General features: G+C 34.1%; 1 pseudogene; it reads left to right on the forward strand.

Annotated features, from left to right (window-relative positions):
* LOC112091803 overlaps positions 1–14,323 on the forward strand; it is a 28,001-nt pseudogene extending 13,678 nt beyond the window's left edge.
* Positions 14,324–15,189: the final 866 nt, after the last annotated feature.

Consider the following 15,189-nt stretch of genomic DNA (forward strand, 5'->3'; position numbering starts at 1 on the left):
ACATTCATGAATCGGAGCTCCTACTGGTCCAAGTACCGAATCAACCCTCAAGAGAATTATTTAACTACTTCTTTCTTAAGAAGGAATGGATTCCATCTCGTGTAATAACATTCCCGGCTACCTACTTCATCATGTCTCCAAAATACAAGGAATAGGATTCAGGATCTCAGAATCTGTACCGAGTAAATCAAAAGACACAAATCCATAAATAGGAGTTTGTTAAGAACTCAGGATTAAGATCATTCTATATATGACCATCGGTAGACTCAATTAGAATTTCTATACTTAACGGAAATTATTAGAAATTCATATTGTGTCTGTGTCCTTGTTCCACATAATCTCATTATGTGAAATACACTCATTCAATATCTCACCATATTAACAGTACGGATAACACCATTCCATTCTTAATGGGAATGACATGTATTAATAATGTTTTAATTAAAGATTCTGAACTTTAATTAAATTCATTATGAACATTGCTTTTTGATTATTATCCTTAAACATTATCCTCTCGTATATAACACTTATATACAATGTTTAAGGTTACATAAATAACCATGAAATTTTCATTGATATTCATAAAATATTCATAAATATATTCACATAAAATAATGAATAAACTCTTTTATTAAATAAATAATAAATATCCTATTACATCTCATGCTTCTAGGACACTATTCCCAACAACTCCACCGGTCGGCTGGTGGATTGATGACCGGTCGACTGGTAGGGTTTTGTCATGCTGAGAAAAATGGCCGAATCGTGAAGAAAATCGCCAAAACTTGTAATTTCGGGTTTGATTTCGAGATATTTTCAAGGGAAATTAAAAAAACCAGGTTCTAATCAACAAATGGGGTTCAAAGAATCAAAAAACTCTAAATTCTATCACGATTTCATCAAAATCCATTCAAAAGTAAATCCAAACCAAAAATCACCAAATTCAACTAAAAACGAGTTCCACAAAACTAGATCTGAAAATTTAAAGTAAGGTTCAAAGATTTTAACCTTGATTTATGCTTTGATGTTGAAAACTTCTTGAAAATCTCCTTTTTGGTTTGAATCCGGCTCAAAACACCTAATGAGAGAGAGAAAACTTGAGAGAAAGAGAGAAAGAAGAGAGAGATGAGCGAAGGAGAGAGAGCTCAGAAAGAGAAGGAGACCGAGATAGCTGAAAGAGAGTGAGCTGAGAGAGTGAGAGGAAAAGAGAGGGTCACGAGAGAGAGTGAGAGTGACGAGAGAGTGAAGAGAGAAAATGAGAAGAAGAAAAGAAAAATGAAATATAAGAAAAGAAAAGATAGTATTAAAAATAGTTAAAAGAAAAGGGGTGGAATTGTGAATACGAAAAGTGATTTAAAATTTCTTGATTAATTAAGAAAATTAAATTAGACAAACTAATAAATCATAATTAATATAATTAAACATATTTAATTCTTAAAGGCGTTACAAATACCTTACGTTTTTTATAATTTTAAATAGATACCTGACCTTTACGTTTTTAAAAAAAAAGAATCTTTTTTTTATCATTATCTTAAGGTCCTCTTTTGACACATAAAATGTTAACTTTTTCTCTTATTAATTTTATTGACCTGAAATTACTATTTCTGAAGTTTCCAGCCGAAATAGTGCAATAGTTTGCAGCTAAGATAATCTTACTTTTTTTTTTTTTTTTTTAAACTTATTGGTTTGACATTACGGGTCAACAAAATAAGAAATTATTAATTAATAAGTGTTGTAAATCAATTACATTAGCTGCCACATCTTGGTATTCTATAACCTACATAGATATTAAGTCACTCAATTAGACCCATTATTTCTCCTCTTAATATTGTGTATTATTCTCCATAACTCCTCTCTTAATTTTGCATGTAACCTATATAACTTATGTCTTCTCCTATAACCTCTAGTTAGGATCCTTAGGCTATAAATAGAGGAGGTATTTGCTTGTATGTATATTTCTTACTAGAAAAGAATACAAAGCTTCTTTGTCTCTCATATTTTTCTTATGCTCTCTCTTGTTCTTTTAGTTTCATACAATTGTAGTTTTTACTATTATTTTATAACACGTTATCAGCATGAGTTCTAATTGTGATTTCTTTAAACCAGTTCTTCATTTTTAAAGGTATTGTGTCCATATATTATCTTTGTATACATGATATGATCAGTATGATTTTTGTTATACATACTAGCGCTTTATTCTTATTTTATTTACTGTAATTCATTGTGTGTCCGATTTTATAGATACATGTATACTATTAGTTTTTGATATTTCTTTTATACTGCACAGCTTTTAAATGATAATATATAGCATTTTATCAATGATAATATATGGTCCAAATTTCTTTTAATATGAATTACAGTGCTTTATATTTCAGTATGCCATTATTGAGAATGAATTGATGTATTCGTAATTTAGATTTAAGTGTCTATTTGTGTAATCGTGATTGTTCATCTATTGAGCATATATTTTATTCTCATAGTTGAAAATTTAATTCTTGTTATATGTTTATTCTGACAAATCTTTTTAGTTCGTTTTGCTCATAATTTTTCTGGTCATTAGTTTATCATTTTGTTTCTTTACTCGTTATATGAGTTATATAATATTTTCTACTCATTCAGTAATGGTTATGAATCATTGATGGATTGTTCTTCTTTAATGGGTATTATAGCATGATTGTAACATATTATTGTTAAAACTGATGTTCTGATATTACTGTTAAAACTGATGTTTTGATATAAACTGTTTCAAATACATCATATATGTTCTATTCATCTACCGGTTTATTGTATTATTCTAGTTATTAGAAATAGACCAGCTACTAATTTTATCGATTTTATCATTCATGCTTCGACCTTTTACGTTTCTTAATGTTTGGTATTTTGTTAATTGATTAAGAACTATTATTGTCATTCTTATTAATTTTATTATGTAGATATTTCTGGCAACAATTATTTGGCATGGACTCTTGACGCTGAGATCCACCTTGATGCTATGAATCTTGGAGAAACAATTAAAGAAGGAAATGAAGCATCCTTACAGGATTGCGGAAAAGCAATGATATTCTTTCGTCATCAATTGAAAATTAAATATTTGACGGTAAAAGATCCATATGTCCTATGGAGCAATTTAAAAGAAAAGTATGACCACCAAAAGACCGCAATACTTCCAAATGCTCGCTATAATTGGATGCACCTACGTTTACAAGACTTTAAAAGTATAAGCAAGTATAATTCCGCAATGTTTAAAATGACTTCTCAATTAAAGTTATGCGGAGAAAGTGTTACTGATGATGACATGTTGGAAAAAACGTATTCTACTATTCATGCCTCTAATATGCTCCTACAACAGCAGTATCGAGAGCGAGGCTTTAAAAAATATTCCAAGTTAATTTCATGTATGCTTGTTGCCGAGCAAAATAATAAACTATTGATGAAAAATCATCAATCCCGTCCAACTGGATCAATGCCATTTCTTGAAGTGAATGTTGCATCTCTTGATGATTCTGGGCATGGTCAACATCATGGTTGAGGTCATGGACGTGGACGTGGACGCAGACGCGGATGTGGACGTGGTCGTGGTCGTGGTTATAATAACCAAAACTCTTCAAATTTCAAGAAGACCACATCTCACCACCAGAAGTGGGAGAATAAAGAGGAAAAATAAGAAGAAAGAGGTTCTCAAAATAAAGCCTCCAAGAATAATGAAGATGTTTGTTATAGGTGTGGCATGAGAGGACATTGGCGATACACATGTCGTACGGCTAAACATTTTTTTGATCTTTATCAAGCATCATTGAAAGAAAAAGGAAAAGGTGTAGAAACAAACCTTGCTGAACACCATGATCCCATGGACTTTACGCACTTGGACGTTGCGGATTTCTTTTAGAATAATGATGGGAGTTTTGAGAATTTAATTGGTGATGAAAACATCAATTTGGCTTGAAAATGATGTTCTCGCACCATATTAGCCTAAGTGTGTTATATTAAGGGGTGCTTTTATTTTTAGTGTGTTTTGTAATTTTCGGTGTGTTTTATTTTGGGCTTGTTTTGTAATTTTTGGTGTGTTTTATTATTAAAAAAATAGTTGTGGTTTGTATGTTATATTCTCATAATTCTTTATTTTATGTTTATGAAGAAATATGGATTTCAATGATGACAAAGATGGTGCTAAAGTTAATCGTGAAGCTCTTTGATTAGTAGACAGCGGAACAACGCACACCATTCTAAAGATAAAAGATATTTTCCCATCTTATATTAGCTGAAGCTAATATTAACACAATATCTGGTGTTGCAAACGTTATTGAAGGTTCCAGAAGAGCTAATATATTGTTACCCGGTGGCACAAAGCTTATAATTAACGACGCAATGTATTCAAGTAAATCGAAAAGATACATACTAAGTTTTAAAGATATCCGTCATAATGGTTACCGTATTGAGACAACAAATGAGAAAGACGTTGAATATCTTTATATTACGTCTATTGTCTCTGGAAAGAAAAATATATTAGAAAAGCTACCATCATACTCTTCTGGATTATATTATACATTTATAAATCCAATTGAATCCTATGTGGTGATGGATCAAGAGTCAAATAATCTAAGAAATTTTATTCTTTGGCATGACAGTTTGGGTCATTCGAGTTCGATAATGATGAGAAGAATTATAAAAAGTACACATGGGCATCCTTTAAAGAACTAAGTAGATATTTGGTTCATGTATTCAGAATCATGATTCAGAACCATTCTTATTTTATGTGTGTTTTTTGTGAGAAAAATACTGTAGAGAACCATGGATCATGATTCAAAATCAAGGATGAATACAAGAAATAAACATATTACAAAAGATTCTTTTGTCCAAAGATTTCTCATGTGCTACTTGTTTTGAAGGAAAATTTATTATAAGGCCGTCCCCAATGAAAGTTGCAATTGAATCTCCTGCATTTTTATAACGAATTCAAGGAGACATTTGTGGGCGTATAATACCATCATGTGGACCATTTCAGTATTTTATGGTACTAACAGATGCATCAACGCGTTGGTCACATGTTTATTTATTATCTACTCGCAATATTACTTTTTCGAGACTCCTTGCTCAAATAATCCAATTACTGGCACAATTTCCAGATTATACAATCAAGAAAATTCGTCTTGATAATGCAGGAGAATTTACATCCTAAGCTTTTAATGATTATTGTACGTCAATTGGGATTATTGTAGAGCATCATGTTGCTCACACGTATACGCAGAATGGGTTAGCAGAATCTTTTATTAAAAGATTGAAATTAATTGTGAGGCCTTTACTTATGAAAACAAAGTTACCAAGTTCTGCTTGGGAACATGCCATATTACATGTAGCAGCACTTATTCACATAAGGCCTACTACATATCATAAATACTCCCCATTACAACTTGTTTTAGGTCGAGAACCAGATATTTCCCATCTAAGAGTTTTTAGTTGCGCGGTATATGTTTCAATTGCTCCACCACAGCGCACTAAGATGGGCCCTCAAAGAAGGCTGGGAATTTATGTTGGATTTGAATTTCCGCCAATTATTAAATATCTCAAATCCTTAACAGGTGATCTTTTTACTGCATGGTTTGCAGACTGTCAGTTTGATGAGACAGTTTTCCCAGCATTGGGAAGAGAGAAACAACAGCTGGAAAAATAAAAAATTTTATGGAATGCATCGTCTTTATTGCATTATGATCCTCGTACAAATCAATGTGAATTAGAAGTTCATAAAATCATTCACTTGTAAAAAATTGCAAACCAGTTACTTGATGCATTTACTAATGTTAAGAAAGTGACAAAATCACATATACCAGCTGAAAATGCTCATGTCCAAATTGATGTCCCTACGGGGCAAACTACTAATGTATTAGCAAATGAGTCTAAGGCATGCCAAAAGCGTGGTAGACCTATAGGTTCCAAGGATAAAAATCCAAGAAAGAAAAAGGAGCAAAATAACCAGGTTGGCACTTCTAAAGTTATTAATATTCCCGAAGAGCCCGTAAGAGAAATAGTTGGCATAACTGAACAAGAAACCCTAGAAGAGGTTCAGGTACCTGAAAATGATGTTAATGAAGTTATCTCAATAAGTTATGTAACTTCAGGAAAGCGATGGAACCGAAATGAAATTATTGTCGACAACATATTTGCATATGCAGTAGCTCATGATATTACAAAAGAAAGCGATGATCTTGAACCGAAGTCCATTGAAGCATGTCGACGTAGAAATGATTGGCCAAAATGGAAAGACGCAATCCAAGCATAACTAAATTCACTTGAAAAACACCAAGTCTTTAGACCTGTTTTCCAAACACCTGAAGGTGTAAAATCTGTAGGCTACAAATGGGTGTTTGTGCGAAAACGTAATGAGAAAAATGAAGTTGTGAGATACAAAGCACGACTTGTAGCCCAAGGCTTTTCACAGAGACCAGGTATTGATTATAAGGAAACATATTCTCTAGTGGTGGATGCAATTACATTTAGATTTTTTATTAGCCTGGCAATTTTAGAAGGACTTCATATGCGTCTAATGGATGTTGTAACAATTTATCTGTATGGATCACTTGATAGTGATATTTACATAAAAGTCCCTGAAGGACTAAAAATGCATGAAGCATGCAATTCAAAACCCTGAGAAATTTTTTTGATTAAATTACAAAGATCTTTGTATGGATTAAAGTAATCTGGACGCATGTGGTATAATCGTCACAGCGAATATCTTTTGAAAGAAGGATATATCAACAATCTAATTTGCCCATGTGTTTTTATCAAGAAATCAAAGTCTGGATTTGCTATTATTGCAGTTTATGTTGATGATTTGAATATTATTTGGACTCCTGAAGAACTTAATGAGACGATAACATATTTGAAAAATGAATTTGAAATGAAAGATTTGGGTAAAATAAAATTTTGTCTCGGCTTGCAGATCAAACATTATTCTAGAGGGATTTTTGTTCATCAATCGACTTATATTGAGAAGGTTTTAAAACGTTTTAATATGGATAAATCCCATCCATTGAGTTCCCCCATGGTTGTTCGATCCCTTGATGTGAGAAAGGACCCCTTTCATCCTCGAGAGGAAAATGAAGGGATTCTTGGTTCAGAAGTACCATATCTTAGTGTTGTTAGAGCACTAATGTATCTTGCTAATTGCACGAGACCTAACATAGCATTTTCTGTTAGTTTACTAGCAAGATATAGTTCTTCACCAACTCGAAGACATTGGAATGGTGTTAAACAAATACTTCGTTATCTTCGTGGTACATCAGATATGGGATCGTTTTACTTATAGGGCTTGAAGTTAGAGTTGATTGGATGTGCAGATGCTGGATATTTGTCAGATCCACATAAAGTACGATCACAAACCGGGTACTTGTTCACATATGGTGGTACTGCTCTATCTTAGTGCTCCACAAAGTAAACTCTTACAACTACATCCTCCAATCACGTTGAAATATTAGCAATTCATGAGGCAAGTTGAGAATGTGTGTGGTTAAGATCCCTGGTGCAGCATATAAGAGAGACATGTGATCTCTCATTCGTCAAAGGAAGTCCAACACTATTGTATGAAGATAATGCAGCTCGTATCGCTCAACTCAAAGGAGGTTACATTAAAGGAGATAGAACTAAGCATATTTCACCAAAATTCTTTTCCACGCACAAGCTTCTAAAGAAAGGAGAAATAGACGTCCATCAAATTCGCTCCAGCTATAATTTGACAGATTTATTTACAAAGGCACTTCCTAGGACAACATTTGAGAAATTAGTGCGTAAGATTGACGTGTGTCGGCTCAGAGATCTTTGAAGAAGACATGTCGACATGAGGGGGAGACCTCTGCGTATTGTACTCTTTTTTCCTTAGCCTAGGTTCCTGGCAAGGTTTGAGGCAGTTATAAAGCGCAAATCCTACAAGAATAATGTACTCTTTTTCCCTTCACTAAAATTTTTTCCCATAGGATTTTTTCTTAGTAAGGTTTTTAACGAGGCATATTCTTAGTAGGTGGCATCCAAGGGGGAGGTTATAAATCAATTACATTGGATGCCCCATCTTGGTATTCCATAACCTACATGGATATTAAGTCACTCATTTAGACCCTATTATATCTCCTCTTAATATTGTGTATTATTCTCCATAACTCCTCTCTTAATTTTGCATGTAACCTATGTAATTTATGTCTTCTCTTATGACCTCTAGTTATGATCCTTAGGCTATAAATAGAGGAGGTATTTGCTTGTATGTATACTTCCTACTAGAAAAGAATACAAAGTTTATTTGTCTCTCATATTTCTCTTATGCTCTCTCTTGTTCTTTTAGTTTCATACAATTCTAGTTTTTACTATTATTTTATAACGATAAGATAAAATTTGACATTTTAATGTCTAAAAAAAGAACCTTAAAAAAGGACGTCAAGGTGAAAAAGAAGACGCCTATTTAAAGGAACCGTCATCTATGATTATTGCGCCTTTATCTCCTATTCTACCTTTTATGGTAGTGATATTGATGTAGGACCCGGTAGAAATTAGAAGAAGAATTTGATTAAAGAAGTAATAGAATCAAGGAGAGAAATAAACCCAAGATAGAGAAAAATGATCACGACGGAGAACAAGAACTCAAGTAGGAGAAAATCAGTAATCTCAATATCATTAATCGTCAAATGCTTGAATAAAAATTACAATGAATAATATACTTATAGGCATCTGAAATATAAACTACTAATTCAAAAATAATCCTACTAGATAAACAAATATAATTCTAATTTAAAAGTAAAATAAAAATAAAATATATCCTTAAAGATAACTATATAATTTAAATTCAAAAATCCTAATATAATTCATTATCAAATATATAATAGATATATAAAGTTAGAATATTTACAGAACGCCACACAAAACTATTTATGATGCATATCTGGCTGACTGTGGAAAAATTAGTCCACTATTTTTACAATTGTGTCACTAAAATATTTTTGTTTTATCATGAGCCTCTTGACTACTATATTCTCATGAAATAATTAATTACATAAAATGCTTAATCTTGAACATATATTTCTGAAAATATCGATTATTTTATAATATTACAAGAATGCCGATTTGATTTTTATAGGGCAATTATTTTCCTATGTTGTCCTTATTGAGTATTTTCAATATGTTCTTTATATGGTTAGATTTTATTTATTTGTAGGCTGATTTTTCTGATTACAATTTTCTTTTTTACTTCCCTTTCTAGCTTTAATTGACTTTTTAAATCAATCGATGTGATTTTATCCTGGTTTGTTTTTTTCTCCGGTTATTGTTTTCCCTGTTTTTTCATTTTTTTGAATTTTTGTGTCTGCGTGTATCTTTGTTCCAAGTTTTTTTTTTTCTTTTTTTTTTTTTTTCTCATTCCTTTTCCAAGTTTTGTTTCACGTTCATTGTTGGGAGCTGCGAATTGTTGGTCGTTGATTTGCGTTCCTTCACCTGCTACCTTCTTTGGATTTAGTTGTTGCTCATTGCTGGTAGGTTCTTTGTTTTTGGTGTTTATTTTTACTGCTGATCTTTTCTGGGTGTTTATGTTGAAATATATTTTTCCTCAAATATATTCCTACTGAAATACTTTTATGTAGTCCTCTAAAAGATTACTATATCAAAGTGATACAATACTTTTCTTTTTTCTCATTCAAATAATTTTTATAGCCCATGTCTCCTTTTTTTTACGCGTGAATTAGTTGTAAACAGCTGGATTCACTTCTTAAAGTCAGCACCGTTTTTAATGCTCTCTCTCTTCTTCTTCTCTCTCTTTGACTTTCTCTTTTGATTTTCAACGTAAGTGTGCAACTCATATTTTTAACAATGAACTACCCATATTGCTTAATAACAAGTTCTAGGAATGACAACTGTTGACGGTGATTTCTCGTCAACAAAAACAGGCTAGGTTACTTCTGGGTTCCCCGTTGGATTACCGGCATTGGTGTAGAATGTGTGTGTACATTTGTTGGTGGGGTGTATTGTGCGTAAATAAAAAGGTATGCACAAATAAAGAACACAAGGGATTTTATAGTGGTTCACTCTAGAAAATCAGAGCTACATCCACTGTTGTAGTATATTTCTTTGTGAGAGGTTTACAATTTACATCAATTGTTCTGTGTTCTCTTCTTTCCGTATGGGGTCTTGACCTTTTATACGGGGAGCTTCCTTCACTGGGTTGATCTCCTTCGTAGGTAGAAGCACTCAAGTGCTCTCCTTTTTAGGCCCAGTCGTAGCCCACTAATCACTTGGAGTACTGTTCACTCAGCCAATTTAGTCTTCTATTACGGCTCTGTGCGTCCCTGTAATCCTTTTATGTCCCCTGTGGGGCGGTTTAAGAGTTCGCAATAAATGTCTGCAATCATCCCCCACTTTTGTACGCAATCTGCCACGTCAGACCTTTCCCCAAAGAGCATTCCCCTCGTCGTCAGTGTTGCTTAACCCAACTGTCCTTCTTGGCTGTTGGTTCCACTGTCGAGAGATTTCCATGTCCTAAGGTTGACGGCACGAACTGTCGACGTCAGGAGGAATCGACGCCCTAAGTTGGACCTTTCACTTAGGTTCTTTATAACGGAACCGGAGGGAGCCCCAGGCGTCGAGAGTTGTGGCTTTACAGGGAGTAGTTAAGACTACGTGTCATATTATCGCTCTTCCACGTATTCTTCACACTTTCCCACACAACAATAACTGTGAGAGATTTAAATTTGGCCCATATTAATTAATTAATGCCTGCCTAGTGCAAATTTTAAACTACATTAATATTTATTGGGAAAATAAATAAATAATCAATTGTTATTTCCGGTTCGTACAGCATGGGCTATGGGAATGACCATCGGACCGGCAATGGGAGGCTTCTTTGCGCAGGTAACTCTTTCATGCTGATCATATTGCTCCTTTGTATTAATTTGGTTATCTTTAGTTTAACTTTAGGGACGAAATATACCTAAGAAAGACTCACTCACTCTCTCTCTCTCTCTCTCTCTCTCTCTATATATATATATATATATATATATACACACACACATACGAAGTTCTGACATTATTTTAATATATATATATATATATATCATTGCAAATTTTTATTTTTAATTCAGCCAATCTAAGTATTTTTTCCAAGACTTCGTTCTTTGAAAGGTAGTGTTTTGTATGTCTTATTAATTATCTCAACATTATATATATATATATATATATATCTATTACTGTATTGTATTGCATTCAATCATTCATTGTATATATATAGTATATATATATGTCTATATATATTTTTATCTAAGCATATATGTGACATGTTTGTTCCAAAACTGAATCCAATTAATTAATCCTTTTCATCTTTTAATTATGCAGGTTTCCCTACTTCTTGCCGTCTTTTCATATCAGCTTTTGCACTTGGAGCTATGCTTCTTGCTTTTTGGCTTCCGGTACTTATTTTATTATTCCTCGAATATCGAATTTTCACTAATTAAACCCTCTAATTCATACATATATATCAATCAAATATTCTTTTCTTTATTATCGCATTTCATCTTGGTTGTTTTGGCCTATTGATTTCTAAGCAAAAATCTTGCCTCTATATATATAATGGTAAGCCTTTCCTAATTGTTTGTACGTTTCTTTCATGAAATTGAATAATATATAATATTGGTTTAATTGGCAAGTGATCATTAAATGAAATTACTGTTGGGGCTCTTTTGGCGTGGGCCTGTCGACGTGGAGGGTCCGAAACTCGTGGCCTCATTTTTATTGGTCCACGTTATATGTACATCGGTTGTACCCTGTCAGTACGTCGGTCGACAGAGACTAATGAGCTTCTAAGTATGATTTTTGACGTCGAAGTTGGCCGAAGTGACGATGTTGGCCCCGGCTGGGTTAGGCTAAACCCGGATGACCCCGAGGACAGCGGTATCCGAGGGCGACATCCGTTGCGATTCCGGCTCCGAGATAGTGAAGAGTTTCCGATGAAGTCTTTCTAGTGAGCATATGGCGTGGGAGAGGAATGTAACCGGTTTATGGAGGAAGTTCCTAAGCATGTAATTGAGTTATATCCATTTGTTGGTGAATAGAACGATTTCGACGAACGTAGTATGTTGGACAGGATAAGGCTCAGTTTTAGAAATATTAGGCTATGGCTGAGGTGTTTTCACCACTTCCAATGGGGAGAACGACTAGAAACTTGTTCTAGAGGGACTCTGCCGACAGTTATGGAGATTAAAGCTCTCCAAGGAGTATTTCGGTAAGTGAAAAAACCAAGAGGTGAATAACCGGCTAAGAGGAGAGTTTCTGAGCTTGTTGTTTTGTGTATTTCAGAGGCTCCTCAAAGCTTTTAGATGTGTGATAAGCCATATTCACATGTTTGTGAAAACCAGTTGTAGGACCGCGACGGACGTAGTACGTCGGTCGGCAGAAGTAAACTTTGGGTGTTGTAAGCCATGGTTGGGTATTCTCAGAGGTTATCCATAGCTTTAACCACTTCCAATGGGGAGAAAGCCTAGAAACACGTTCTGGAGGAACTCTGCTGGAAGTTATGGAGATTATAGCTTTCCAAGGAGTATTTCAGTAAGTGAAAAACTAAGAGTTGTAACCAACACAATGATGAGGTTTAAGCTTGTATTTAGGTTGTTAATGTTGGGTTTTCATGTGTGTTTAGCTTGGGGAAGAACGCCTGAGCATTACTTGCGCGGAGGAGGTCCGCCGGAAACCATGAGAAGAGAAGAGTTTCTCTTAAGTGGGAGAGCTATGCTTGGCTTGCTCTCTCTCTCCCTCACCCCTTCTAGAGTGTAGGGATGTGGTATTTATAGGCAAGGATGGGGGCTCCAAGAGGAGGGAAATTTCCCTCCAAGAGTGTTTGAATCTTGGCTAAAGCCTATGCATATAGCTGCATCGGTAAGACGTTTTCAGCATGGTTCAATGGTGGCTTTCACCTCCTACAGGCAAAAGCTTGCCAAGAAGATGCAGGGATGGGTTGTTGAGTAGCCAATGAGAGCTCTCTTGGTTCTTTCGGGTGATGCCAGAGGAGGCAGCCAAGGGGTTAAGAGTTTACTCTTCCTTACTTGTGCTTACCTGCCCTTTTATGATTTTAGGGAAGAGGCTGCGTTTGACCTCCGGGAGGGAAAGGGAAATGAGAGGAAAAAAGGAAAGATATGGGGAAAAATACCGTTTTGTCTTTTAGTGTAAGATAATGGACCAATAGGCTTTTTTCAGACTATTTATAAAAGGTTTGGAACTGTAAATGTGGTAACTGTAAGCTTAGGTAATTTGTTTCACTCTGTCTAATTTTCTCCATAACCCACGTTATCATAATTCCCTCATAGACCCAAGACCACCCCAAGTGGGCCAAGGATCTAATTGGGCCGGATAAAATGGGCCTAGTCACATTCCTTAGCCTACCAAACCACAGCTTATGTAGAAGTCCCCGAAGCGTGGCTTGGGTTCACGTATCATACCTTAGGTCGTGTTGTGGGATTTGGGCCGAATCCGTACCATGTGATTTTTCGAGCATCAACAATTACTTACATTGCAAACAGTGTCTTTTTTTTATTAAAAAAAAAAAATGGTTTTTTAGATTTCCCCACGTTAATATACGTTGAAAACAAATTAAGAATTTAGCTTTGATGTTATATATTTCAAATTCAACATCGATTTCTTAGTTATAACATGAATCATGATGAAGCTTCATAATGTTCAACGTACAGTTCTCATTGTTTCCATTTGATCAGATTTGGGAATTGAAATGAAAATCAAACATCAAGTATCATGACTTGTATACCTACCTTCAAAACATATATATATATATATATATATGTGTGTAGCATATATATACTTATAATTATCTGGAGTCTCTTTCATGATCCGATATATATAGCTGAATTGTTTCAGGAGACATTACACAAACACAATGGAAAACAAAGATAGTCTCATGATTCATTTATTGATGCACTGGAAACTGCGCATCCTCCAAGCGATGGTGCAAGTGAAAGTAGAGGAAACACTCGAGGGGGTCAGAAATCTAAGAAAAGCCTCCCTAGGAATTGGCCCTTAATTTCTTCAATCATTGTTTATTGTGTTTTCTCACTTCAGGAAATGGCTTACACTGAGGTCTTTTTCATGACTGATCATTTAGCTAAAATCGCCTTTTCTGTCCCTCCAATAATATCATGTCACGTCAATTATAAAATCATGACATTTAACTAGCCAATTAGCCAATTATATATAGTCCTCCAACTGTGGTGTATGTGGAAACCACTTTCCTTTCGCATAGATTTTCTCATTATGGGCTGTGAGTCCTAAACATTTTGGACTAAAAGTAACAGTGTGAATTTACCGCCAGTGCGTTCAAAAAAGAAAAGAGCAACTGTTGTTGCCGTCATAACAAAATTATAAAAAGGGATCTTTTCAAGGAAGAAAAGAGCAAACACACACAGATAATTATAAAGTGATATATTCTAGAGAGAGAGAAGTGATGGAGAGTAGTAATATTAAGATTAATGTAATTAGGTTTAATATGGGGGTGATGAGCGTATTATTAATATTAATGGTGATTATAGGCTTGTGCAGCACTTATTCTGCTTCTACTTATTCTGCCATGTCGGTCGGCGTCAGTCGAAAACTCCTTCAAGAGACTGTATTTTTTGAAAAGGATGCTGATTGCGAATCGAACCAATTAAAGCTGAAAACTCGAGTAAGATTGTTTAAAGAAAATATCCTTTAATGTAATCAGGTTTCATTAAATTTAATTCGTACTTTTTGTATTTAAATTTGAAAATTCATTATGATATTCTTCCTTTTTTTTAATCATTAGTTTTTTCCCTTTTATTCATTATGTAGGGATATTAACGTCTTTATTTGTATGATAGTAGATATTTTTATGAATAAAGTTATAAGTAGACATTTTTTTTTAATTTAAGATGCTCCAAATAGGCATTTCTGTGAATAACCCTAGCCAATGATGCAAATTTTTGCTTTGTTAATATTTTTAATTTTATTATGTGAAAAGAGACCATATAAAAACGTGCCTCAAATTAGTTTTGCTAGTTATCGAATATGAGATACTAGTCACTATGGACACATTTCCCTATAAATACGTGTCCAAAGTATTCAGTGTAGGACTTCTTAGATCCTTAGCAATTTATGCGAAGATTGGTTATTAAGAATCTCTAAATAGAGATAAGTATTGTATAATGG

This window comes from Morus notabilis, unplaced genomic scaffold, assembly GCF_000414095.1.
Source record: "Morus notabilis unplaced genomic scaffold, ASM41409v2 Scaffold212, whole genome shotgun sequence".
Taxonomy (NCBI): domain Eukaryota; kingdom Viridiplantae; phylum Streptophyta; class Magnoliopsida; order Rosales; family Moraceae; genus Morus; species Morus notabilis.